The following is a 26082-nucleotide window of genomic DNA, read 5'->3' on the forward strand; positions in this document are numbered from 1 at the left end:
GTAAAGTTTGTAGCTTTTGGGGAGCACAATTTGACTATTAAAATGTGTACATTTGGCTGCAGTTAACAGAAAATCTAACATGACAGTGGAGGAACAAAATAGAAGTTTCTGTCTCACATAAAATAAGCCTAGAAATACACAACCTGGTTAGGACACTCCATGGTCATCAGGGTCTTGTCCAAAGCCGTCATCCTTAGCCACAGCTTACATCTCTAGACTCTCAAAGAATATTGGAGTTCCAGCCATCACAACTGCATGTCAGTTGTCAATTAGTATATGAAAGAAAGGCATTAAAGAACTCATTGCTTCCATATTAAGATGTTTTCTAGGAACTGTGCTTATATTACCTAGTCACACAAGCACTTTTAGCTACAAGAAATAAATATGCTCACCTGAAAGTTAAGGGTTATATTGCTAAGGAAGAAGGTGAAATAATACTAAGAGTTGACTAGCCACGTACTCACTCTTTGATGGGGCAAAAGAAAAAAGTAATTGCATACAAGGACATGTCTTCTAGGATATTTGTTGTAGCATTGTTTATAATGGAGGAAAATAGGAAACTCAGTAACTGTCCCTTAATGGGGGACTATTAAATAACTTGGGAGTACATTTACATCATGTAATACTGTGCAGTTAGGGAAATGTATGAATTAAAGGTGTACAGATGCCTTAGAAATGTTTCTACAGAGTATTGCTAAGCATGAGAAAAATTGAGACTCAGACACCTGACCTTAGCCATTATAATCCTGTGGTGATGATCAAGTGCATTAATGACTCCAAAGGCACTTTGAAACCTGTAGAGTGCCAAGAAATTCAAGGAATCTTTGTGCAACACCCATGTTATAAAATTACAGATACTAGATTAATGCATTCAGCCGATAACCCAACTTCTTTAGTGTGTCCCTTGTACTGCCTAGACTGGCAGTCTAAGCATTGCGTTTCCCAGGCTCCCTTAGATGTGCAGTTCTGAATGTGATTTAGGTTCACCAGTCAGAAGCATTGCTAGAAAACTAGAATTCAGACAGGAGCTAAGTGAGAAGAGAAGCAGAGCATCAAGTGCCATTTTCCCGGCGTGGATCATGACGGGGTTAACACTGCCCTAGAGCAGGCAGCAGAGCATCAGATATCTCCTCACCAGGCAGCACCCTGGTTGTCACAGGAGCAGCAGCCACCTTGACTGCCCAGGTCTGTGGTGTGACCTGAGAAACAGTTTCTGGATGCTTAGCCTGAAGTCTGTTTTATCAGCTCACCTAATCATTCTTTAAGCCATTTGGTACTCTGTAATAAATCCTATTCTGGTTAATCAGCTGGAGTAGATTTTGTTCTTGTAAAGTGAACGCTATCTGATGGTGCACTTTTGCTATTTTAATCCGAGAAGATGGGAAAACATTTCTGTGCTCCTCTGATAGTCCTTAAAATATGCCAGGACACATACATCTTTTAAAATGTGTAATTTCGCTAAGATGACTGAATCAGATTAAGGCATGACATATCAAAAACTATGCAACAAGAATTTAATCTCTATAAAATGCTACGTTATCTGATTAGTCTCACTTCCTAGTCTCTCCCTCTTGTTTTCTTGCCTTTAGCAATAATAAAAAAAAAAGGTTATTAGAGTTTATCCCTGTTCATACCCCTTTATTAGTCAAGTAAATATTCATTAAGATTTCGTGGATTCTGGGCTTCCCTGGTGGTGCAGTGGTTGAGAGTCTGCCTACCGATGCAGAGGACACTGGTTTGTGCCCCGGTCCAGGAAGATCCCATGTGCCGCGGAGCTGCTGGGCCCGTGAGCCGTGGCCGCTGAGCCTGTGCATCCGGAGCCTGTGCTCCGCAACGGGAGAGGCCACAACAGTGAGAGGCCCGCGTACTGAAAAAAAAAAAAAAAAAATTCGTGGATTCTAGCACAGTCTTCTTATCCAGCGAGAAAGTACACAGACCCAAAATACTGCCTGACTTATGTTTCATTTCTCCAGTCACATGTGTGGTCCACTTCAGCCTTGTCACAGGAATAATAAAGCAAATTTTTCACATTTTTTAGTATATGATAATGAGTTATTGAAAAAATGACTTTCCACCAAAATAGACATCCAGCCAACTGAGAGCCAGACCTTCTGGGACCAACAGTTCAATGAAAGTTGTGTTCTGACAGCGACGTCCTTTCATCAACTGAAGAATTATTAATGTATAAACCCAGCAGTTTTGTAACTGACAAAGAGGATGACATTGGAAAAAATTCTGCCTTCAGCTAGATAAGCATAGTTCACAGCATCCGTGTTCTTTGAGTTTTCATATGCCTATAATTCTCTGCCATATATCTAATTATCTGCACCATGAGGGGAAGGAATAAGGAATGAAGTCAGGGCTGGGAGGGCAGAAAGGAGTTAGCTTGTATGCCATCAACCACTGACAAAGTCTGTTTCTCTTACAAATACTGGATTCAAAATAATTGCCAGTGAAGGTCATTCACTTACCTAGAATAAACACAATAGCGAGGTAATTTTCTTAATCTCCCATATGAATTTCCTTCCATGCGTTACATTTCCATCTTTCATTTCTTTTGTCTCATTTCATGTCTTCTATTATAGTGGCTTTAATATGCTTACTCCTCAGTCTCTTATTGGCTCTTCTTCAAATCACTTTACTGTAGGTAATTAGCTTTAGTATGTCTGAGACTGTGTTATCTCTGCCTGTTTGGTTCACAGCAGAGTCTTTTATGAGTTCTCTTCTTCATTTAGAATGTAAAAGAGTCAGGACAGAATCAGTGTCTGCTGAGAACTGTGTGGTTTAGTTTGTAATTTCAAGCAACTAATTGCTCTGCTTTTTCTTGATTAGAAACACAAATCCAGTGGCAGAAACATTGTTTAATTAAAAAATAATGAGTGAAGTCAATCTAAAATTAAAGAGAGGAAGGGGCTGCCATGTAACTGAATCACTAAATACAAAACCAAATGTGAAGCAACCACAAGAATGCGCAGAATATAAGAATAAAATATCCGGGCTTCCCTGGTGGTGCAGTGGTTGAGAGTCCACCTGCAGGGGACGCGGGTTCGTGCCCTGGTCCGGGAAGATCCCACATGCCACGGAGCTGCTGGGCCCGTGAGCCATGGCCGCTGAGCCTGCGCGTCCGGAGCCTGTGCTCCGTAACGGGAGAGGCCACAACAGTGAGAGGCCCGCATACCAAAAAATAAAAAAATAAAATAAAATAAAATATCCTTAGAGAAACTGTAGGGCAGATTTCACCCAGATCACTGACTTTGCCTCCAACCAAAATTAATAATAATAAAATACATGTATGAGCAATTTTTTTCACCAGAAGCAATCGACCAAGAAGAGATGAATTTACAGCATTTTGTCATAAAATTTGAAAAGTGGTGGTCCAAAAGAAATCAGGTGAAAATTCTTAGCATGTTGTACACTGATTCAATCTGCCCCCAGGAAGTATACAGGGGACAGAAAATGTGGTTAGAAGATCATGATACTGCTCACTAGCATGCACAGATACAGAGAGGGATGGAGACTGTATCCAGGGAAAGTCATGAAGGAAGCCATCACAGTGGAATTTCAGTTGCAGCAAGAAACTTCCAGGAGGCAGCCCCCATCCATGTTGTCTCTTCAGACTGAAAGAAAAGTGGAAATCATCACAGCTCTGTCTAGATAATTATTCTAAGTAATAAATAGGGAGCACAGAAGCTATAACACTCTCTAAGGGAGCAGAGTGCTGGGGGTGGAGGTGAAGAAGTACACTGAGTACTTGAGTACCAAGGTCACTTGTCCTTCACCCTCCACTCCACACGAATCCTCCTTACTTTTCCCTCTGCTGGAGAGAGAAGTAGCATTAGCTCCTAGGAAGAGACCATCTGATGAGGTAGACTGAACAATTAGAGCTTCAGCCTTCTCAGCTGAATTGCAGAATTCCCACATCATGGGACTAAATATATATTTCAGGCTTGCTGGAGAGCACTCTGGTAGATTCTTTTAAACACAAGCTCAAAAGAGAGGCTAGAACTTTGGTTCCTCCAACAAAGGTTTGCACATTCCCTGTCCTATGCCCAGACCTCACATATCAGAAAAATGGACATAAAGTAATACTCACCCACAAACTCCAACTCAGAATGGAGGATGAACAAATCACATATAAGTCATTCACCCTATCCACTCCATATGAAATCCTACCACGGCCTCCCATGACATTTAGAACTAAATCCAACTCTTTAATCACAGTTATTATGAACTCAATTGTGTTTTTCCAAAATTCATGTGTTAAAGCTCTAATCCCCAGTATTTTGGAATGTGGCTGTGCTTTAGAATGGAGATAGGGCCTTTAAAGAAATAATTAAGGTTAAATGAGGTCAGAAGGGTGGGACCCTAATACAATATGACTGGTACCCTTATTATATAATGTAAGAGGTGCTGTTTTTGTGATGTTCTCTGCATTCTTGTTCATTATGTAAAGAATAATTTATATAGAAACCTTCTGCCCTTATCAGTACCTTTCCTGGCTTCCCAGTGGAAGGCAGCATGATCTGTCTCCTGGGTGAGAGTGTAGCATCCTTGCCTGCACTTGCTGTGTAGAGATGATGTGTTCAATCTTGCAGCTCTCAGGTGCTCTTTCTCGGCTTCAGTGGGTTCATAGCAGACACAGGTTTACATGTGGCCACCTGGGTAACTGCTCAGCAGACCCTTAATGATAACCAGTTTGGGCACGGGTCTAAGCCTTATCTACTTGTCTAGTTACACAGAAAGGAAAGGAAAAGCTGGAAGTTTTATCGTCCTTGTCCATTTCTCAATTCTGAGGGCAGGGGCATACTTAATAACAGTGCTTTCATATCAGTACATGGAATCCAAAACAAAATCTGTTTTTAATATTCATCCGTATTAATTTTATCCTGAATGCACACATGAGGTGTTTTGGATCAGAAATAAATTTCTTATCAATGACTTTACAATAACTAATAAGTATATTGGCCTTTTGTCCCCAGGCCTTATCCATGGGGTGATGTGATCAAAAGAAGGTCAAATGTTTCATGGAAGTAACAGGACACTCTAAAGTTGAGGGAGAAGGAAAAATGATTTTGCTCTGATTATAAGGGGGGAAGGAGGAAGCTGACTCATCCCCTCCTGAAGGGGTCTTCTTCTTACTCCAATCATTTGATATGTAAATAAAATCTCTTCAAGAGCCAGATGGTGCCTCTTAAGCTTTAATGACTAAAGTATCTTCAGTTCCTGGGGCTTCATTCCTTGTTCGTTCTAGAGAGATGATGCTCTAGTCTCTCCCTCAGCTTGGGGCTTATCCTAGGGATCTAATCAGGGCTCAGCCTAAGGATCTAATCAGGGCTCTAACCACTTGGCCTTCAGGGATCAGAAAAATTAACCAGAGGAAAGGCTACAGATTTAATTCTTATGGTATGTGGAGAGTATTAAGAGACTAGAGCTTTTATAGGAGCACCGAGGAATCCAGGAAAGTTTTATTTTCCCACTAAAGATAAATATGATTTTACACAGGGATCAAATGGACCCAAAAATGTATTAACAGATATAATCAGAGAAAAAATCCTCAAAATGAAGACTTGAATCTACACATTCAAATCTAAAGTACACATTCTATTTAAATAAAATTAATGTCAATATGTTTAAGTAATTGGACTTTAAAGATAAAATTCTGTAAGCATCCAGGCAGGAAAAAAAGTCACCTACAAAAGGAGAAAGTTGAACTGCCCTCAGACTTCTCTACAGCATTATTAACTGTCCAGACATAGTAGAAGAGTCTCCAAAACTTGGAAATAAACTATGATTCAAGGATGTTAAACCTAGGTAATCTGTTTTTTGAATTCAAAATGTAACAGACACATCTTTGCACATGAAGGAACTCAGTGTATATGACACGCACAGCTCCTTCTTGAGAAACTAAAAAACAAATCAAAAACAAAAATTAGCAATGAAATTCAGCCAAGCTGATGCAAATAGTAAAAATATGTTAAAAGGATTAATGTAATGTTCAATTACAAACAATAAAGCAATGTCTCTGGGTCCTGAACAAAACTAAATATGATATAACTCAAGAATTTTTTATGCAGCCAGACCTTTGTTGAGTATAAAGAGAACAAATATTATCAAATATGGAAGAAATTAAGGAATAGATCATCCATGAGACTTTTCTGGAAAATACAACTTACCATTGGAACTCATTCATTTAAGAGACATATAGTATGTAGACATCAAGAGTTAGATTTTTGAATATTGGAAATACTATAGAATGATGGGGAGTTTTACACTCCTTTAGTAGAATTTTAAATTTGTAATAATTTCTAAAAAAAATACATCTGAATGTTTATACCATCTCTTCCAGTAATTCACTTCTAGTCATTTATTCTAATGAAATTATTAAGGATTTTTAAAAGATATCTGATGAAAGACAATTATGCCAGAACACCTTGTAAAAGAGTAAAATTCTCTTTTGATCTTCGAAGACAGGAACAGTTATGGAACACCTACAATATTATGCATAAATTTTCTGCAGACGTATATCTTGCAATTTTTATTAGGGTAAATTGTGTTCTTTCTGGATATAAAAATACTCTGATAGATACACAGATAGATAGAGAAAACCCAGACATGTCAATGGGAACCCCAAAACTACTAAACACTCAACAATTAGATATATAAAGTAATAAAGTAGTAGCCTTTAAAATTTGAAGTAGGGAAATTAAAAAATAAATTTCTATCCCGATAAGTCTATACAGATATTTGATACAAGTAATATACATCTGCCTGTGGTGTAGTTGTTAGCCCAATTCTGTTTGCAGTTTGGGTTTCTGGAGTGAAATATAAGGCTAAGAAAATTTATGAGTAAATTCATTTTTAGCGTTTTATTCCTTAAAATATAGTTGCAATGTATTTTGTATTTATAAAATATTTCACAGGCAGAAAAGGAACTTGTGTGTAAATTTAGTTATATGAACTTGTTGACTTAAAAAAAAAGGCTGACAAATAAAAAACTTGGAAATCAAATTAAACTCTTCTTGAGCAAACTTTAAAGCTTCCTAAGCAACGCTTAAAATAAAATTTTGCTAATTATAGTGACAATTAGCATAGTGTTTGACAAAAATTATAAATATTAAGGTAACTGTAAAATCATCAATACATTCCATTCAAATGTGCTTCAGGGTCTAGATTCTTTTGTTTTTTTAGTTCTACAGCATGGTATACTTGTCTATTCATTTGTAGTTACGTGAATAAAACTTTCCCTTAAAGACTCATGTCTTTGTCATCCTCCTCTTATGATCAGAGTTAGTCAACAATATTTGTTTTTTTTTGTTGTTGTTGTTTTTATTTATTTATTTTTGGCTGCATTGGGTCTTCATTGCTGCACGCAGGCTTTCTCTAGTTGCAGCGAGCGGGGGCTACTCTTTGTTGCAGTGTGCGGGCTTCTCATTGTGGTGGCTTCTCTTGTTGCAGAGCGCAGGCTCTAGGCGCACGGGCTTCAGTAGTTGTGACACGCAGGCTCAGTAGTTATGGCTCACAGGCTTAGTTGCTCCGTGGCATGTGGGATCTTCCCGGACCAGGGCTCGAACCCGTGTCCCTTGCACTGGCAGACAGATTCTTAACCACTGTGCCACCAGGGAAGTCCCAACAATATTTGTTGATCATAGTTTCATATACTGAACAATTCAAGTTTATCTAGCCCCAAGAGGCAGAGTACCCAGGAGGGTGATTCTTATTCTGTGGGATACATTAAGATTGGTTATGGAATTTGTTTCCCTTTAACTGACACAAAACTTTAACTTCCTAAAGTCATTTTGAAACCAAGACCTTCACAGGAACCTGTATGTTAAGTCTTGGTTTCTAAGATATTAAAATCTTCCTTCTGTCTTTTTTTTATACTTTAGTTTGTTATAGTGTTGAACTAATTAGTTTTATTCCCAAGATCAAAACTACATATAGATGATGTAAGTCTGAAGGTTTACTCTGACTTATCACTACCATTACTATGATTTTTTCTGAGAAATGTTTTAATATTCTGAGGAAATCACTCCAATTCCTGAATTTCTTTAAGCTAGGAAATATAAAAAAATGAATTCCTTCTTAGATCCTGGTTTATTCCAATAGGCAGATCAACACCTAGGCTACTGAAAATTATAGTGTATATACTGCGAATGTATATGTATATATATGCCAATGCATATGTATGTATTCTACTTATGTGTATATATGTATTTAGTGTATATACACACATGTCTTTCTATATTTACACACATGTCTATGTTGGTTGATGAAGAAGTTTGAGGTAATTGAATAGGAGATTTCATTTAATATGTACTTACTAATGTAGAAATATTTGTTACCTTTATATAGGAAAAGAAATGGTGTTTTATCGTACAACTTTTGTATATCATACTTCTTATGTTCTCTTATATTTGTTTATATTTCTCTCAGGTTCTCTTAATGGTAATGGTAACACATTATGTACCAAGAAGATTTGGTTATTTGAAAATCATTTGTTACAGAGCTCTTAAATTAAGAAAAAAATCCTTCAGTTGTAATGAAGGTATTATAAACTCCTAATGAGTTCTCTTACTGCTTAAATGTATGGAAATAGCATCTGAGTAACACTGATCTGTGCTTTAATCTACATTTCAAGGCAAAGCCATAATTGAGATTGAATCCATGATTTGGGTAATAGATGTTGTATATCTTGGTGTATCAGATAAGATAAACATTCATTAAGTGCCTATTATATGGACTGTGCTAAGAAAGAATAAGAAATGGCCACTGCCCTCAAGGAGTTTAAAATGTGATTGAGGAAAACAACAACATAAAATGTTAAATAAAAATGTTAAATAAGAGTCTACAACTGTAATGAAAGTGATGTCCCAAATATGTGCATAAGTAAGTGCCAAATAAAGTATTCAACAATAACTGCATCTAGAGTGTGACGGCCAGAGAGTCCATGCTCATGGGTGTGCTTTAAGGGCAGGTAGAGCATGGAGGAAGAGCACCACGTAACTCCACTAGAGTTCAAGAAGATCACCCATAAATTCATCAATTCTGTTCTTCCCTAGAGTTAACATCAGAAAGGTTAGTTACTCGTGTTTTTCTTTTTTTGGAACTGAAACTCGCAAAGCAGGTAAAGAAATATTGAATTCCATCTCAACCAAAAAAAGGATAATATGTTCTCAAGTAGTGGCAATTAGTATTACAAGGTATCTCCAAGTTTCCCAATTCTCCTTTAAAGGGGACAAATGAAATAGGAACAAACTATCTATGATTTCTAACGAACAGTTCAGAAGCATCATTATACTTTAGGATTCCTTCTTTTATTTACTCAATGAATATTTATTGAAGGAATAAACAAAACAAACTAAAATACTTCCCTTGTAGACTTGTCCTCTAAGGAGGGGTAAATGCATTGAAAAAAAGTAACATCTGAAAAAATATGTAACATCCATCAGTGATTAGAAAAATAAGACAGAGAGAGCAACAGAGGATGAAGGAGAGGGAGGCTGTTGTAGACGCTGTATACAGGGTCTCTGTGAGGATGTAGCACTTCAGCAACACCCAAATCTCAGCTCTCAGTAAGTTTAGAAAATAAAATTCTCCCTTAAAAGTTCTCTTTAGACCATATAATTTGCACAAAGGAGCTCATGATTAAACTTGTAATAATCTGGTCAAGGGGTGCATGTGAGTGTGCTTAGTAGAGCTCTCTGTTCCATCATGTTTAAACCTTACAGAGATTTATGGTCCCCAACATAACAACAAACAATGTATATGTCACAACAATATGTCAAATTCCCTGACACCAGTGTTAAAAAGGACATTCCCTGTATAAATATATCAGAAAAGATAAAGTTAGAATAAAAGGGGGGAAAAAAGTAGATACGACTGATAAGACAAGATTAAAGACAAAGAAAAATAGAGCAAAAGAGAAAAGGATGGAAAAAAGAGAAATTAGAAGAGAAGAGAGTGGTGATATTCCCACTGATCAACTCCAACTTTGTACAAGTTACTCTTCCGCAAGATAAGAACTGACACCACAGAATTATCAGCCTAATGCTGGGAGCAGAGCTAGTGAATTTAAGAATGAAAACAAAACCAAAAGAAATGGCAGTGCATGCACACTAGTAGTTTAATGAGAAGAGAGGTGTGGGATCAAGGAAGGAATATGCATGTCTGTTTGAGGTGGGAGGAAACTTTTCTAGTTACTGAATGACAATGAATTTTCCAACTTACTTCCATTCCAATTCTATAAATTTACTGACGGGTTTGAGAATAAATAGTCTCTGCCCTCAAACAACTTTTTTCCCCAAGAAATCTATAGGTATTCTTTATCCAGTAATTTTTTAATTAAAATGTTTCCACTTATAATCATCATATTAATAAGTGATCATTGAGTGTATGCTAAGTGCATGACAGTATGCTAGGCCCAGGGAGAAGTAAAGACATCCAATGCATATTTCCTATTATTAAGGTGTTGTCATTTTAGCTTGTATCTTTTATGAAGGTTTATTTTGGGAGAAACTACATTATTAGAAAAATAATAAATGTATATATGCTTTTTAAGTTTAAATTGTTTCCCATTGATAGCAGAAATAATAGAACATTAATTGATCTTTTCTAAACTATTATTCTACAATTATGTCTAGATTATAATTTAAGATTTCCCTAAACTTGTGCAGCATTTTAACACATATGCCAGTAAAACTTTAGGTATATGTCAGCAACAGAAAAAAACATTATGCAGAGTTATTACGACAGTTCATATTGATTATGAGGTTCTAACTATAAAGAAAAAAATCACCGTTACTATTGCCACTATGAAAATAATACCCAAAGAAAAATTAATAATCAGTGGGTTTCTAAAAATATACTTTTAAAATGCACTGTAATTCAAAACAGTGCCATGCCTATAGTAAGCACTTAATAAAATCTGTATTAATGTAGATATCAATATACACTATTTCCGAATATGACTTGTGTGTGAGTGCATTAATCTTAAGGTTTTAGACTATATTGATAAACAGGTCGTTGAAATGAAATTATCATTAAACCCACTTTATTAATTCATAGCTGCAAAAACTCTTTTTAACCTACTTGTGTTTAAATGGCTTTGCACTGAGGACTGCAGAATTCTCAGCACATAGTGACCCATGGAGAACGCCTGCAGACTCTAGCACTTTCCTATCAGCTCAGGGTCATGGCCTAGTGTGACCCCAGCCCCCTTTAAAGTGCCTTCCTGAGAAATCTCAATGCTGCCAGAATTGTTTGTTTCAGCCAGAATCTGGTGATAAGTGACTAGGCCCAGAAGCCTCTGTTAGAGCAGTTACTTTAGAAAGCTGGCAATTATAAATCTTTCCTCTGCCCTTTGAGATGTAAAACTACCACCCAAACCCTTGTCTTCAGGACTAGAGCAGTCTCTTTGAAATGCACTCAGGGAGCTACCTCTCACTCTAGCTCCCAGTCCCAGAGGGAGGATAAGGGCGTCACTTCAGTGAGTGCCTTGCCTGACTGCCTCCTGTCATAAAGATAGAAGTTATGTTTCTCCTCCCCGTAAGCACCGCTTCAATCCAGGGGGCCTGCTCACATGGACCACCCCTCCACGCCTTTCTCCTAGCACCCTCAGCCTTTAAAAGGTCTCTCCCTTTTGTTTTGAGGATTTGAGTTCAGTTCATGCTGGGTTCTTTTCCCTGTTGCAGTAGTTACTGAATGAAACCTGTCCTTAGCACTTGGCTAGCGCCTGACTTTGTTTCTCTTTGACAGTACCCTTCTAGAAACCTCACATCTTCACAACCTTCTCTTCTTTCACCCACTCCCCAGAGAGGTATGTTCCATGATCCTCAGTCTCTTCCTCTTTCTACATAGCATTTCCTATATGTAGGTCATTTTAACTATGCTGTCCATGCTCTGGGCATTTTAATGGCCAGAGCAAGGAAGCTAAAACTAAGACTTTTTAACAATAAGGTAGGGAGTGTGAGTAATGCAACAGTTTAATTCTTTCTTCCTGACATTTTTTTTAAAAAGGGGAGAGGTTGTGGACTCTTAGCTTTATTTTTATTACCAAGTAACGTTAAGGAAGCCACTAGACTTTTTCTCCCTATCCTTAATCCCCACACCTCTTAGTGATTAATATGTCCTTTGTCACAGGTGAGCTGCAAAATGGCCCGACACACTTTCCTCTTTCCTTACTTCAAGGGCAGCTTACTACCTAATGGTTCTCCACCCATGTCTTTGTTTCTCAGGTCCATGTACCATTTGATAGTTTGGTACCATCTGATACTTTCTGCTCTTCCATAAAGAGCATGCAGAGAAAGTGCTTTGGGAAAGGAAAGGGTCTGGGTAAAATTATGGGGGTGAAGCCAGGTCTGCCCAACTTATCCCTACCTATTTTTAACACTTCTAGACATTTTTCTTCTAGGTCTTGACACATAAAGTTGTATCCAAACTGGTTCCTGAACAAAGCCTTCACTTTCTCCACATATCTCCTCTGCCTTTTTCCTTTTACCCAATTTTTATATCAAGAATTTATCTATTCAAAGAGTCATTTAAATTTCATTTTCTTTATTAGACCCAGAAAACTTTCCAGCAGAATGAAGTAGGTAGACTCTCCTTCTTTTTAACCCCTTCACATTTTTATTTTTCCTAGTATCGAGTTTCATTCACTTTTATTTTCCAATCTCTCCCTTTAAGAGTAAGGATTGTGTCAGACATCTATACATAAACAGTACTCAGTAAATGTTTCATCAATGTAAAAGAATGTAGAAGTATGAGTAGCAATTAATCTATAAGGTAAATTAATAAAAGATTTTCAAGTACATCCTAAGGTTAGCCTACTTTAATTTCAATTCAGTCTTCCATGCAGCTAAGACGGGGAAAAAATTCCCATCAGAAGGCATAGCTATCTTTTAATTTTAAAGCCGTAGGAATACATAATTTTAAATTCTCTCTAGGAGACCATTATGTACAGAAGAGAATAAGATGCTAAATGTAAGTATTTTGTTGACTATCTTAACAGCACAGTGTGAAGACAGTGATTCAAAAATCATAGGTTGATCCCTGAACATGTCAATTGTGTAATGGTTTTACTTTTATGATACACATCATTCCCTAAGCATCATTAAATTGAGCTGACACTGTTATTAAAATATCTATATTTAAAGTATAAATCAGTGTTTAATATGTTGGTCAAGCACAAGGCATCTATGACATGATGTTAAAGTCATTATGCATTACTAAAGAAACTCACTTTATGTCCAGCACTAAACAGGACTTGATTTTATAACATTCTAGAGAGTGCTAAAGAGTGAAAAACTCTTTTTGTGTGTGAATCCTACAAACCTTCATTTTCTGAAAGAAGAGCAATGTCTCGTAAACAGATCACATGATTTTTTATGAAATATAGTTGATTTACAATGTTGTGTTAGTTTCTGGTGTACAGCAAAGTGATTCAGTTATATATGCATATATTTTTTCCAGATTCTTTTCCATTATAGGATATTACAAGATATTGAGTATAGTTCCCTGTGCTGTACAGTAGGACCTAGTTTATCTGTTTTATATATGGTAGTATGTATCTGTTAATTACAAACTCCTAATTTATCCCTCCCCCACTTTCCCCTTTGGTAACCATAAGTTTGTTATCGATGTCTGTGAGTCTGTTTCTGTTTTGTAAATAAGCTCATTTGTATCATTTCTTAGATTCCACATATAAATGATTATTATATGATATTTATCTTTCTCTAACTTACTTCACTTAGTATGATGATCTCTAGTTGCATCTATGTTGCTGCAAATGGCATCATTTCATTCTTTTTTATGGCTGAGTAATATTCCATTGTATATATATACCACATCTTTTTTATCTAGTCATCTATGGATGGACATTTAGGTTGCTTCCATGTCTTGGCTATTGTAACTAGTGCTGAAATAAATATTGGGGTGCATGTATCTTTTTGAATTATGGTTTTCTGCAGATATATGCCCAGGAGTGAGATTGCAGGATCATACGGTAGTTCTGTTTTTAGTTTTTTAAGGAACCTCCATACTGTTTTCCATAGTGGCTGCACCAATTTACATTCCCACCAACAGTGCAGGAGAGTTCCTTTTTCTCCACAACCTCTCTAGCATTTATTATTTGTAGGTAAATATTTTTTTGTTTTGTAGGTAAATAAATTATTTTTTTTTTTGCGGTATGCAGGCCTCTCACTGTTGTGGCCTGACGCGCAGGCTCAACGGCCATGGCTCACGGGCTCAGCCGCTCCGCGGCATGTTGGATCCTCCCGGACCGGGGCACGAACCCGTGTCCCCTGCATCGGCAGGCGGACTCTCAACCACTGCGCCACCAGGGAAGCCCGTAAAGAGCTCTTAATGAGAGGTTAATTAAAACAGAGTTCACCATCCCTGAAATTGAAAACAAAAAATGCCAGCTCTATGAAATTAAGAAGAATTTTAAGTAGCAGAATACATAGTTTACTTTGATTAATGGTTAAGGTAAGTTATAAATGCTATTTATTCTACATGTTTTAAGGATAGCAGATGAGTGGTATAAAGAAAGTCTGAAGGATAAAGGATATATACTTACATTAGAATAAATACCTACACCTATACTTTAAGGAATGTAAACTTTCTCATATAAAGAGATGTAGGATTTCCAGAAATGGACTATTCAATGAGTTTACAACCAGGTTCACATCCTGCAAGCTGTGTCATTAACACAAAATTACAGCCGCCTTCTGGGTAAACTTCAGAATCACAGAGGTTGTACTTGTTAAACTAAAGACCTCATCTGGACGAACACAGGAAAGAGGTTATTAAATCATGTGTGCAATACCCGGTTTCTACAATTATACCCAAGCTTGTAAAAAGCTCCTCCAAGGAAGGGCAAATAATGTGGTGTCCTTGATAGCCCTGTAGTTTCCACTTCAATACATAAATCGGCTGTAGGAGGGAAGAGGTGAGAAACAGAGGAGACAGGCATTTTCTGCTTTCTGGGCTTTAACTTCAGCCTTTCAGGAAACCCGTTTGTAACTCACCAGAGTGATAGGGCAGAGAAAGAAGAAAGGTCAACAAAATGGTGAATACAGGTACCTCCTTTGAGTTCTGCTCAAGATTAGAGGACAGAGCACATGTATTTGTTGACATGTCTCCAGTGACTTCTCCAACACAACTGCCACTACTGCTGTTCTGGGGAAGGTGAACTCACACTGGGCAAAGCATAGAGAAGCACACACATCTCAACAACAGCCTTTGTCTTTTAATTCATGATACTAAACACACTCATAGGAACACACACACTGTCTTCAACCCTTATTCTACCATTTATATTCACATTTCATTTATAGCTTCACTTTTTGTTAGATCCTGAATTACCACATGAGTTGTATTCCCCCCGTCCCGCAGTTCTTGCCATTTCTTTTGTCTTACGGACGATCAGGAGCAGACTTATGGTGCAGATCGTTCCCTTCTTCCTGTAGGAGCTCATCTTGGATGCCCAGGAAAGCCCTGGAGGCACCAGCTCCCTCACTTCTCTTGATAGGAAGGTTCTGTTTGGGGGAGATAATAGCCGAGGTGGGGGGAATCCATAAAATGTGAGGCGATCAGGCAGCCTAGATGCCCCTCCTGGAGCAGCAGGATCTCTGCAGTAAAGTGGAGGATCCACGGAGGCTGAGCTCCTGCTGTGTCCCAGGCAATCAGTGCCCTGTGTGGTCCTGCGAGGTTCACACAAGCGCCCAGGGCACTCCACCCCTCCTCCCTGGCACTAAGCTTTCTTTTTAGATCAGCCTTCTAAGGCATTGGAGGTGGCGGCTGCTACTTGCACTTGAGCTCAACGATGTCACTGGTCCTTTCCTCTTCCTAGCAGGGAAATGAGAAGAAACAGCCAATCGCCTAGCTGCTGCTGTCTTGTTTTGTAGCAGCGCTGCCTGCACAGTGCGGGAGGCAAGGACAGCCCTCACTCCTCACCCCGACCAGACACTCCCTGCTGGGGAACCAGTGTTGGCACCGTCTGGAGAGAGAGCAGCACAGTAGGAAGAAGCCAGGTTGCCCTCCTGGGACCCCAAAGCATTAGTTCTCTGGACGTGGGTGCTCTGAGTCTGTCCATTTCAGCGTGAAGAGGACACCTCAGCTGGGGACAGATTAGAGACACTTCTTGAGGGAGAAATGCTTCAGGTAGAACTGGGGGTGCATTGTGAGAGGGTTAGCTTCTGCCAAGCACCTGTGCTCAATACACACCTGGGCGCACATGCAAACTCATGCTCTCCCCAAGCAGAGTAAGTGGGGGAGGGAGGGGGAAAGGAGTTACAGGACGTTTTATATTCCCTGCATGGCTCAATCCGGAAAGTGCAAATACATGCACGATCAGCCAACTGCCTGCTCAGGGTGGGTGCTGGGTGACGACCCTGGCTCAGGATTCTGCAGGAAACAAGTGATGACAGAGGTGTCATAAGGACCTCTGTGAACGTGTATGTGAATCTCTCACTCCCTTTATGGATACTATTCCTCTGGCAGAAGTCTAGAAAACTCCAGTAAGTTTAGAAAACTCCAATCCCACTTAAACTTCATAGAGAAGAAACAGGATTCGGAGATAAAACAGCCACCAAGGGCCTTCCTTTAAACGCAAGGCAACACCTGCCCCCCACCCCACATTCTCCACTCAAAGAAGGTAGAAGGACAGAAAAACAGACAGAAAGAAACTAGAAAATTCTCTAAAGGTCTCAGCAGTTTAGACCATTCTTTTTTTTTTAATTAATTATTTATTTTAAATCTGATACTAGAAGTTATAATGGGCCTTCACCTCACTATTTCTCCCAGAGCCTGGTCGCATCTTTTAACCTGCGTGCTGGGCGGCAGTGGGGCCGGGGGCGGGGGTTGTTGGGGGAGGGGAGAGGGGGAGGGGCTTGGGGTAATGGAGGGAGGCCTGTAAGGGTGTCTGGAGATGAGCTTCTGGAGGTTCGACCACCTCCACCCCAACGCCCATCTGGACTCTCGGGTCTTCTCAAGCTGGGCAGTGGCTGCAGTTGTCAGCCAGCCTGAACTTTGGGGGTTTACAAGTCCTCTTGCTCAAAAAAGGGGTGGTATAACCCCTGTTCCTCCACCCAGGGGAAAGGGATACCACCCCTCTCAAGATTTAGGAAGTTAAGAACCCTGAATCTAGAGCCCATCCTTGCTGAAGAGTGAGCTAAGGAATCGAATCAAAAACTGTCTTAGAGCAGCCGCATCGCACAGGGAGATCAGCTCGGTGCTTTGTGACCGCCTGGAGGGGTGGGATAGGGAGGGTGGGAGGGAGGGAGACGCAAGAGGGAAGAGATATGGGAACATATGTATATGTATAACTGATTCACTTTGTTATAAAGCAGAAACTAACACACCATTGTAAAGCAATTATACTGCAATAAAAAAAAACTGTCTTAGGATCAAATAATTAAAAACCTTTGACACTTCTAGTGGATTGCTGGGACATTCCGTGATTATTGATACTTCTGCAAATCCTCTTCTACTAATGCATTTCTGTCACCGTGACTGTTTCTCAGTGAACAAAACAGCAAAAATAAAATGGGTGGAGGTGGTCACTTGTTGTGGTGATGTTGGTTAGGATTTTGAATCCTCTACGTTAGTTTTTGATTTTTAAAATAGTAAATGAATGTATTTTGGATTTAAAAGAAATTCCAACAACAGGCATCTCTGAAGAAATATTTGGCACTTAATTAAATTCATCCACCTTTAAATGACCAGCTATGAATGGAGAAGGCTGGATGTGATGTGTGGGAACATAGACAGGATTAAAATGCAGCCCCTAAGCAGCCTAGGAGCTCATCATCTCAGAGGGAGATCAGACATTAAAATTAAATAAATTGCAGTGTTCTACAGCCCACTAACAGTAGCATTTGGAAGTATGTCTCTAGAGCTTCGGTAAGCTCTTGGAGTTACAATTTTGGATGCAAGGGAATTGGAAGAAAGAAAAAACAGCTTCTTGGAAGAGCAAAGTTCTAGACTCTGTTTTCAAGGATAACTACGGAGTTAGGCAAACAGATGAAAGACAGAACATCTTGAGCAGAGCATGTAGAAAGTCAGGGGCTTTTAGAATGGTGTTTCAGGAAATGTCAGGCTATTCAGTACAGTTTGAGCACTAAGTGGGAGGGGAGACTCTCAAGAGATAAGGTTAAGCTTTTAAGTGGAAATGTTTCATTGTAAATGGAACTGTAGTGGGAACTCATTCAATACAGCTGTTGGTTGGATAATAAACTTTCGATAAAAATCAAAACAAAACAAAACAAAAACTCATCACCAGGATAAACAAATGCACCAAGCAAGAACTTGCTACAGGAAACACTTAGGCAAATTAAAGTCATGAAGAGAAAAAGTGAGACTTTGCAATTTATAATGCTGTTCGTTCTGAAAATTTTATATCATGTTATTTTTTTTAACATCTTTATTGGAGTATAATTGCTCTACAATGGTGTGTTAGTTTCTGCATTATAACAAAGTGAATCAGTTACACGTATACATATGTCCCCATATCTCTTCCCTCTTGCATCTCCCTCCCTCCCACCCTCCCTATCCCACCCACCCCTATAGGTGGTCACAAAGCACCGAGCTAATCTCCCTGTGCTATGCGGCTGCTTCCCACTAGGTAGGTATTTTACGTTTGGTAGTGTATATACGTCCAGGCCACTCTCTCACTTTGTCACAACTTACCCTTCCCCCTCCCTATATCCTCAAGTCCATTCTCTAGTAGGTCTGTGTCTTTATTCCTGTCTTACCCCTAGGTTCTTCATGACATTTTTTTTCCCTTAAATTCCATATATATGTGTTAGCATACAGTATTTGTCTTTCTCTTTCTGACTTACTTCACTCTGTATGACAGACTCTAGGTCCATCCACCTCACTACAAATAACTCAAATTCATTTTTATTATGGCTGAGTAATATTCCATTGTACATATGTGCCACATCTTCTTTATCCATTCATCTGTGGATGGACACTTAGGTTGCTTCCATGTCCTAGCTATTGTAAATAGAGCTGCAATGAACATTTTGGTACATGACTCTTTCTGAATAATGGTTTTCTCTGGGTATATGCCCAGTAGTGGAATTGCTGGGTCGTATGGTAGTTCTATTTTTAGTTTTTTGAGGAACATCCATACTGTTCTCCATAGTGGCTGTATCAATTTACATTCCCACCAACAGTACAAGAGGGTTCCCTTTTCTCCACACCCTCTCCGGCATTTATTCTTTGTAGATTTTTTGAGGATGGCCATTCTGACCAGTGTGAGATGATATCTCATTGTAGTTTTGATTTGCATTTCTCTAATGATTACTGATGTTGAGCATTCTTTCATGCGTTTGTTGGCAATCTGTATATCTTCTTTGGAGAAATGTCTATTTAGGTCTTCTGCCCATTTTTGGATTTGGTTGTTTGTTTTTTTCATATTGAGCTGCATGAGCCGCTTCTAATTTTGGAGATTAATCCTTTGTCAGTTGCTTCATTTGCAAATATTTTCTCCCATTCTGAGGGTTGTCTTTTTGTCTTGTTTATGGTTTGTCTTGTTTTGTCTTTGTTTTGTCTTGTTTATGGTTTCCTTTGCTGCGCAAAAGCTTTGAAGTTTCATTAGGTCCCATTTATTTATTTTTGTTTTTATTTCCATTTCTCTAGGAGGTGGGTCAGAAAAGATCTTGCTGTGATTTATGTCACAGAGTGTTCTGCCTATGTTTTCCTCTAAGAGTTTGATAGTGTCTGGCCTTACATTTAGGTCTTTAATCCGTTTTGAGTTTATTTTTGTGTATGATGTTAGGGAGTGTCCTAATTTCATTCTTTTACATGTAGCTGTCCAGTTTTCCCAGCACCAGTTATTGAAGAGGCTGTCTTTTCTCCACTGTATATTCTTGCATCCTTTATCAAAGATAAGGTAACCATATGTGCGTGGGTTTCTCTCTGGGCTTTCTATCCTGTTCCACTAATCTATATTTCTCTTTTTGTGCCAGTACCATACTGTCTTGAATACTGTAGCTTTGTAGTGTAGTCTGAAGTCTGGGAGCCTCATTCCTGCAGCTCAGTTTTTCCTTCTCAAGATTGCTTTGGCTGCTTGGGGTCTTTTGTGTTTCCATACACAAATTGCGAAATTTTTTGTTCAAGTTCTGTGAAAAATTCTGAAATTTTTTGTTGAAGTTGTGAAATTTTTTGTTCAAGTTCTGTGAAAAATGCCAGTGGTAGTTTGATAGGGATTGCATTGAGTCTGTAGATTGCTTTGGTTAGTATAGTCATTTTCACAATGTTGATTCTTCTAATCCAAGACATGGTATATCTCTCCATCTATTTGTATCATCTTTAATTTCTTTCACAAGAGTCTTATAACTTTCTGCATACAGGTCTTTTGTCTCCTTAGGTAGCTTTATTCCTAGATATTTTATTATTTTTGTTGCAATGGTAAATAGGATTGTTTTCTTAATTTCACTTTCAGGTTTTTCATCATTAGTGTATAGGAATACAAGAGATTTCTGTGCATTAATTTTGTATCCTGCTACATTACCAAATTCATTGATTAGCTCTAGTAGTCTTCTGGTAACATCTTTAGGATTCTGTATATGTAGTATCATGCCATCTGCAAACAGTGACAGCTTTAATTCTTCTTTTCCAGTTTGGATTCCTTTTATTTCTTTTTCTTCTCTGATTGCTGTGGCTAAAACTTCCAAAACTATGTTGAATGATAGTTGTGAGAGTGGGGAACCTTGTCTTGTTCCTGATGTTAGTGGAAATGGTTTCAGTTTATCACCATTGAGGATGATGTTGGCTGTGTCTTTGTCATATATAGCCTTTATTATGTTGATGAAAGTTCCCCCTATGCCTACTTTTTGCAGGGTTTTTATCATAAATGGGTGTTGAATTTTGTCAAAAGTTTTCTCTGCATCTATTGAGATGATCATATGGTTTTTCTCCTTCAATTTGTTAATATGGTGTATCACATTGATTTGTTTATATTGAAGAATCCTTGCATTCCTGGGATAAACCCCACTTCATCATGGTGTGTGACCTTTTTTTTTTTTTTTTTGTGGTATGCGGGCCTCTCACTGTTGTGGCCTCTCCCATTGCAGAGCACAGGCTCCGGACGTGCAGGATCAGTGGCCATGGCTCACGGGCACAGCCCCTTCGCGGCATGTGGGATCTTCCTGGACCAGGGCACGAACCTGTGTCCCCTGCATCGGCAGGCGGACTCTCAACCACTGCGCCACCAGGGAATCCCTATGACCTTTTAATGTGCTGTTGGATTCACTTTGCTCGTATTTTGTTGAGGATTTTTGCATCTATGTTCATCAGTGATATTGGCCTGTAGTTTTCTTTCTTTGTGACATCATTGTCTGGTTTTGGTAACAGAGTGATGGTGGCCTTGTAGAATGAGGTTGGGAGTGTTCCTCTCTCTGCTATATTTTGGAAGAGTTTGAGAAGGATAGGTGTTAGTTCTTCTCTAAATGTTTGATAGAATTCACCAATGAACCCTTCTGGTCCTGGGCTTTTGTTTGTTGGAAGGTTTTTAATCACACTTTCAATTTCAGTGCTTGTTATTGGTCTGTTCATATTTTCTATTTCTTCCTGGTTCAGTCTCGGAATATTGTGCATTTCTAAGAATTTGTCCATTTCTTCCAGGTTGTCCATTTTATTGGCATAGAGTTGCTTGTAGTAATCTCTCATGATCCTTTGTATTTCTGCATTGTCAGTTGTTACTTCTCCTTTTTCATTTCTAATTCTATTGATGTGAGTCTTCTCCCTTTATTTCTTGATGAGTCTGTCTAATGGTTTATCAATTTTGTTTATCTTCTCAAAGAACCAGCTTTTAGTTCAGCTTTGGATTTGGCCCCGCCTCTGTGTGTAGGTCGCCAGAGGGCGTCTGTTCTTCGCTCAGACTGGACGGGGTTAAAGGAGCAGCTGATTAGGGGGCTCTGACTCACTCAGGCCACAGGGAGGGAGGAGTGCAGATGCGGAGCGAGCTTGCAGCGGCAAAGGCCAGTGTGACGTCACACCAGCCTGAGGTGCACCGTGCATTCTCCAGGGGAGGTTGTCCCTGGATCACGGGACCCTGGCAGTGGCGGGCTGCACAGGCTCCCTGGAGGGGAGGTGTGGATAGTGACCTGTGCTCGCACACTGGCTTGTTGGTGGCTGCAGCAGCAGCCTTAGCCTCCCATGCCTGTCTCTGGGGTCCGCGCTGTTCGCCGCGGCTCGCGCACATCTCTGGAGCTCCTTTAAGGAGCGCTCTTAATCCCCTCTCCTCGCGCACCAGGAGACAAAGAGGGGAGAAAAAGTCTTTTGCCTCCTCGGCAGCTCCAGACCTTTTTCCGGACTCCCTCCTGGATAGCTGTGGCACACTTGCCCCCTTCAGACTGTGTTCACGCTGCCAACCCCAGTCCTCTCCCTGGGATCCTACCGAAGCCCGAGCTGCAGCTCCCAGACCCCGCTCGCCCTGGCGGGTGAGCAGACTAGCCTCTCGGGCTGGTGAGTGCCAGTTGGCACCGATCCTCTGTGTGGGAATCTCCCCGCTTTGCCTTCCGCACCCCTGTTGCTGCGCTCTCCTCCGTGGCTCCAAAGCTTCCCCCCTCCGCCCCCCGCAGTCTCAGCCCTCGAAGGGGCTTCTAGTGTGTGGAAACCTTTCCTCCTTCATAGCTCCCTCCCACTGGTGCAGGTCCCGTCCCTATTCTTTTGTCTCTGTTTTTGTTTTTTTTTTTCTTTTGCCCTACCAGGTACGTGGGGAGTTTCTTGCCTTTTGGGAGGTCTGAGGTCTTCTGCCAGCGTTCAGTAGGTGTTCTGTAGGAGTTGTTCCACATGTAGATGTATTTCTGATGTATTTGTGGGGAGGAAGGTGATCTCCATGTCTTACTCTTCTGCCATCTTGAAGTTCCTCCAGATATCATGTTTTATATGTACCTAATTAATGCCAGATCAATGAGATTTCTGGAATTCTGCATCCCATATTACTATAATTTAGTGATAAAGAAGTGTTTGTTACATTTGGTTGATATAATAATTCATGAAATTCACATTCACCTCAATTTGTCAGTAAACCAGTAAATGTAAGGTCTAATACTCAGGCCACATTGAAGAAAGTTTGGTCCTAATCAATATGTTACTAAATTTAAAAACATACACGTTGGGTAAGCAGTACTGTTTACAAAATGCACTTTTACTTATGTCTTCCAGTTACAACTCTTTAAATAAAATTTTGATTAGCAGATGATATATTTAAATGTTCCTTGAGTGCTTACTGTTCAGATTATTATTTTAATAATGCAGAGTTTTTCACTAACTGGAAGCCTGGAGAGGTATAACCCAAGAAGTATTGTGTTTTCCTGTATAATACAGTAAAAGGTTAAAAATGAGTTTCAAATATTTCAAAATCATGAAATTTCACATAAAACCTCTAAGATTTCAAGGTTCTCTTCAAAAAGAAGAGTAGATGTGAAAACATTGTACTAATATTCCCACGTAATAGCAGTCGTTTTTGGTTGAGTAGAAGCTGTTTCTTTTAATGGGGTTTTCTCTTCAGTTGGCCCATTTTGCATTCTTGATACAAAATTGCAAAACATTTTCATTTTGTTTCTTTTTGTGTTACTTTTCTTATACATGCTTTTCTTTATTAATATATTTTAGCTGCCAGGTTGCTCTCTCTGCATTATAATGTAAAACTTTCTCAATGAGGATTTCTCTTAATCTGGATCAGAATATAAGAAAATAGTGTAAGCAGTGACTTTCTTAATTATTCTAAGGATGTTTTATAACTAGGAGTACTGTAGATGCACAAGAGAGAAGTCAATTCATTATATACAATCAGTGCCTCAAAGTATTAGGGCTTAAGTCTCTAATGGACCTCGGTTCAGAAAGTTTTGGGATAAGTATTCTTTGATTTACTTGTTTCGTAAATATACTTTTTCATAAACTGGATTTATTTAAGGTGAACAGTTGAGCAAATAACTAATTAAAGCATTTGTGAATTGAAAATGTGTATGCAGAGTTTAGGGAAAGTCACAAATGCTTAGGAAGAATCAGTGAGTACTTGCTGGTGGGGGCCCGAGGGAATAAGGAGAAATAATGAGTCTAATTCACATCTGACCTGCTTCTACCCAAAGTAATATAAATAATTGATCTCTACTCTGCACTGCCACAATTATCTTTCTTTACATTCCTCTCAAAAGCTTTATGTCAATACATATGAAAAACTTAGAGAAAATTGTGCTCTCATAATATGACATCTTAACCAAATTGCATGTTAGTTACAATTGTAACCTGTAATTAGAAGAGTCACGAAATTTTAAAAGATTTTAAAATTCTTTCAGGAGAACTCAAAATGTATCTGCTCATTATCCTCAGTGAAACTGAAAATATAAACTACTCACCTTTTAGCTGTGTGCCTGGATAACTACAAAGGACATTGCAGTGGACCTCTGGGGTTGGAAGTAGGTGAATCCATTTATTTATGATATAGAAATAAGGGACAGAGATAGGGATGGGGATAGAGAAAAGGGGGCAAATGCATGGAGAGTCCTCAGGAGCAAATAAGTAGTAAAACGTATACAACGGGTAGAATTCCTGTGGAGAGGCACCTAGAATCCATGGGAAGCTTGGTTGTGTGTTTAGTGTACCACAGACACCTTTTATGTTTATATTGAGGTGACTTTCTACACAAAGAGAGTGCTTGGACTGCTGATTGCTTTTTGACTCTTGATAGATATTCTTCTTCTTTGGTGTTAAAGCAGATAACCAGCAAAAATATGTAGCTGTCTCAAGATCCAGTCTTGTAGCCTCTGTTCTCTGAGGAAACAACAGCAAAGCAAGCTTAGACACATCAGAGCACCAACAAATTCAACAACCTCAGACTGTAGTCAAGGGGTTGGAGATATGACTACAATCACAGAAAAGATGTTATATATCACATAGTTCAACCATTTCATTTTATAGTTGTGACACCAGAAGCAAGGTAGTTTCAAGTGATTTGCCTAATATACCATTCACTCATTCTTTCATTCATTCAACAAGTATTTATTATATGCCTCCTGTATGCCAGGAATATCAGGGTCTGGTGATAAAGCAGAGAACAAAAGAATCACATTCCTTTCCTTTCTTACTGTCTAAAATAGAGATAAAAATACAAATAAAAATACTTGAGATTAGTATTTTAATAAGCACAGAAAAGAAAATATATGGGGGGCATGTAATAGGGAGTCAGCTTTAGATAGTATAGTGAGAGAAGGCCTCTCTGAGAAGATGATATTGATTTAATGCCTGAAGAATAAGAAGGAATGCCTTTACAAATGAGTGGTGAGAAGAGCAAATTTAAGGCTAGAAAGTAAAAAATGGCTTGACTAAAATGGTTGAAAGTGAACATAAGAGAGATCATTATGGCTAGTGAAGCAAATTGGATGGCAGTGAGAGAAGGTTTTGGGGATATTTGTAAAATTAGCATCTCCTATAGTTATATCAGAATCTAGAAAATCAGATCACTGAAGGAATTATTTGTATCCAGTGTTAGTTTGAGGGGATGGGTTTAAAGAAACATCTTTCATATCATATATTCTACCTTCAGGTTTGGCCACAGTGAATATGTAAGTATATATATGTAATATATACATATTATATATATATTATATATATATAAAATATATATTAGTGCTTAAAGCCTCCAGAAGCTGAGATTTTACCAGGAAACGTGACGGAGAAGGAGAGAAGAACAAATGTTAAAGGTGATTTGCATGCCATGATTATAAGAATTGATAAATAATGATCAAAGTTGGGTAGAGAGAGGAGTAAAAATAGAAGAAATAGGAGAGTAATGATAGAGTCAAGAGCTCAGTTAAATGAAAACATTAATGATATAAAGAATTATTATAATAGGAGTACTAGAAAAAAGTGAGCTGAAAATATAGGAAATGGCAGTCAGGATGGCATGTAATGCAAGATTCAGGGTGCGTCCATGGGAATAAGACACAATGAACGTAGGGAAAACATCTGTTAGAGATGATGAAGTCTAGGGGCAAAGACACCAGAGTTCTGAGAAGGTCCTCAATGTGAGTATTTGAAGGCACTGAGAATGATGAGTGGAGTAAGTGCAGAATA

The sequence above is a fragment of the Delphinapterus leucas genome, chromosome 3, assembly GCF_059928025.1.
Source record: "Delphinapterus leucas isolate spDelLeu-1000000601 "Yukka" chromosome 3, BTC_Dleu_Yukka2, whole genome shotgun sequence".
In the NCBI taxonomy this organism is placed as follows: domain Eukaryota; kingdom Metazoa; phylum Chordata; class Mammalia; order Artiodactyla; family Monodontidae; genus Delphinapterus; species Delphinapterus leucas.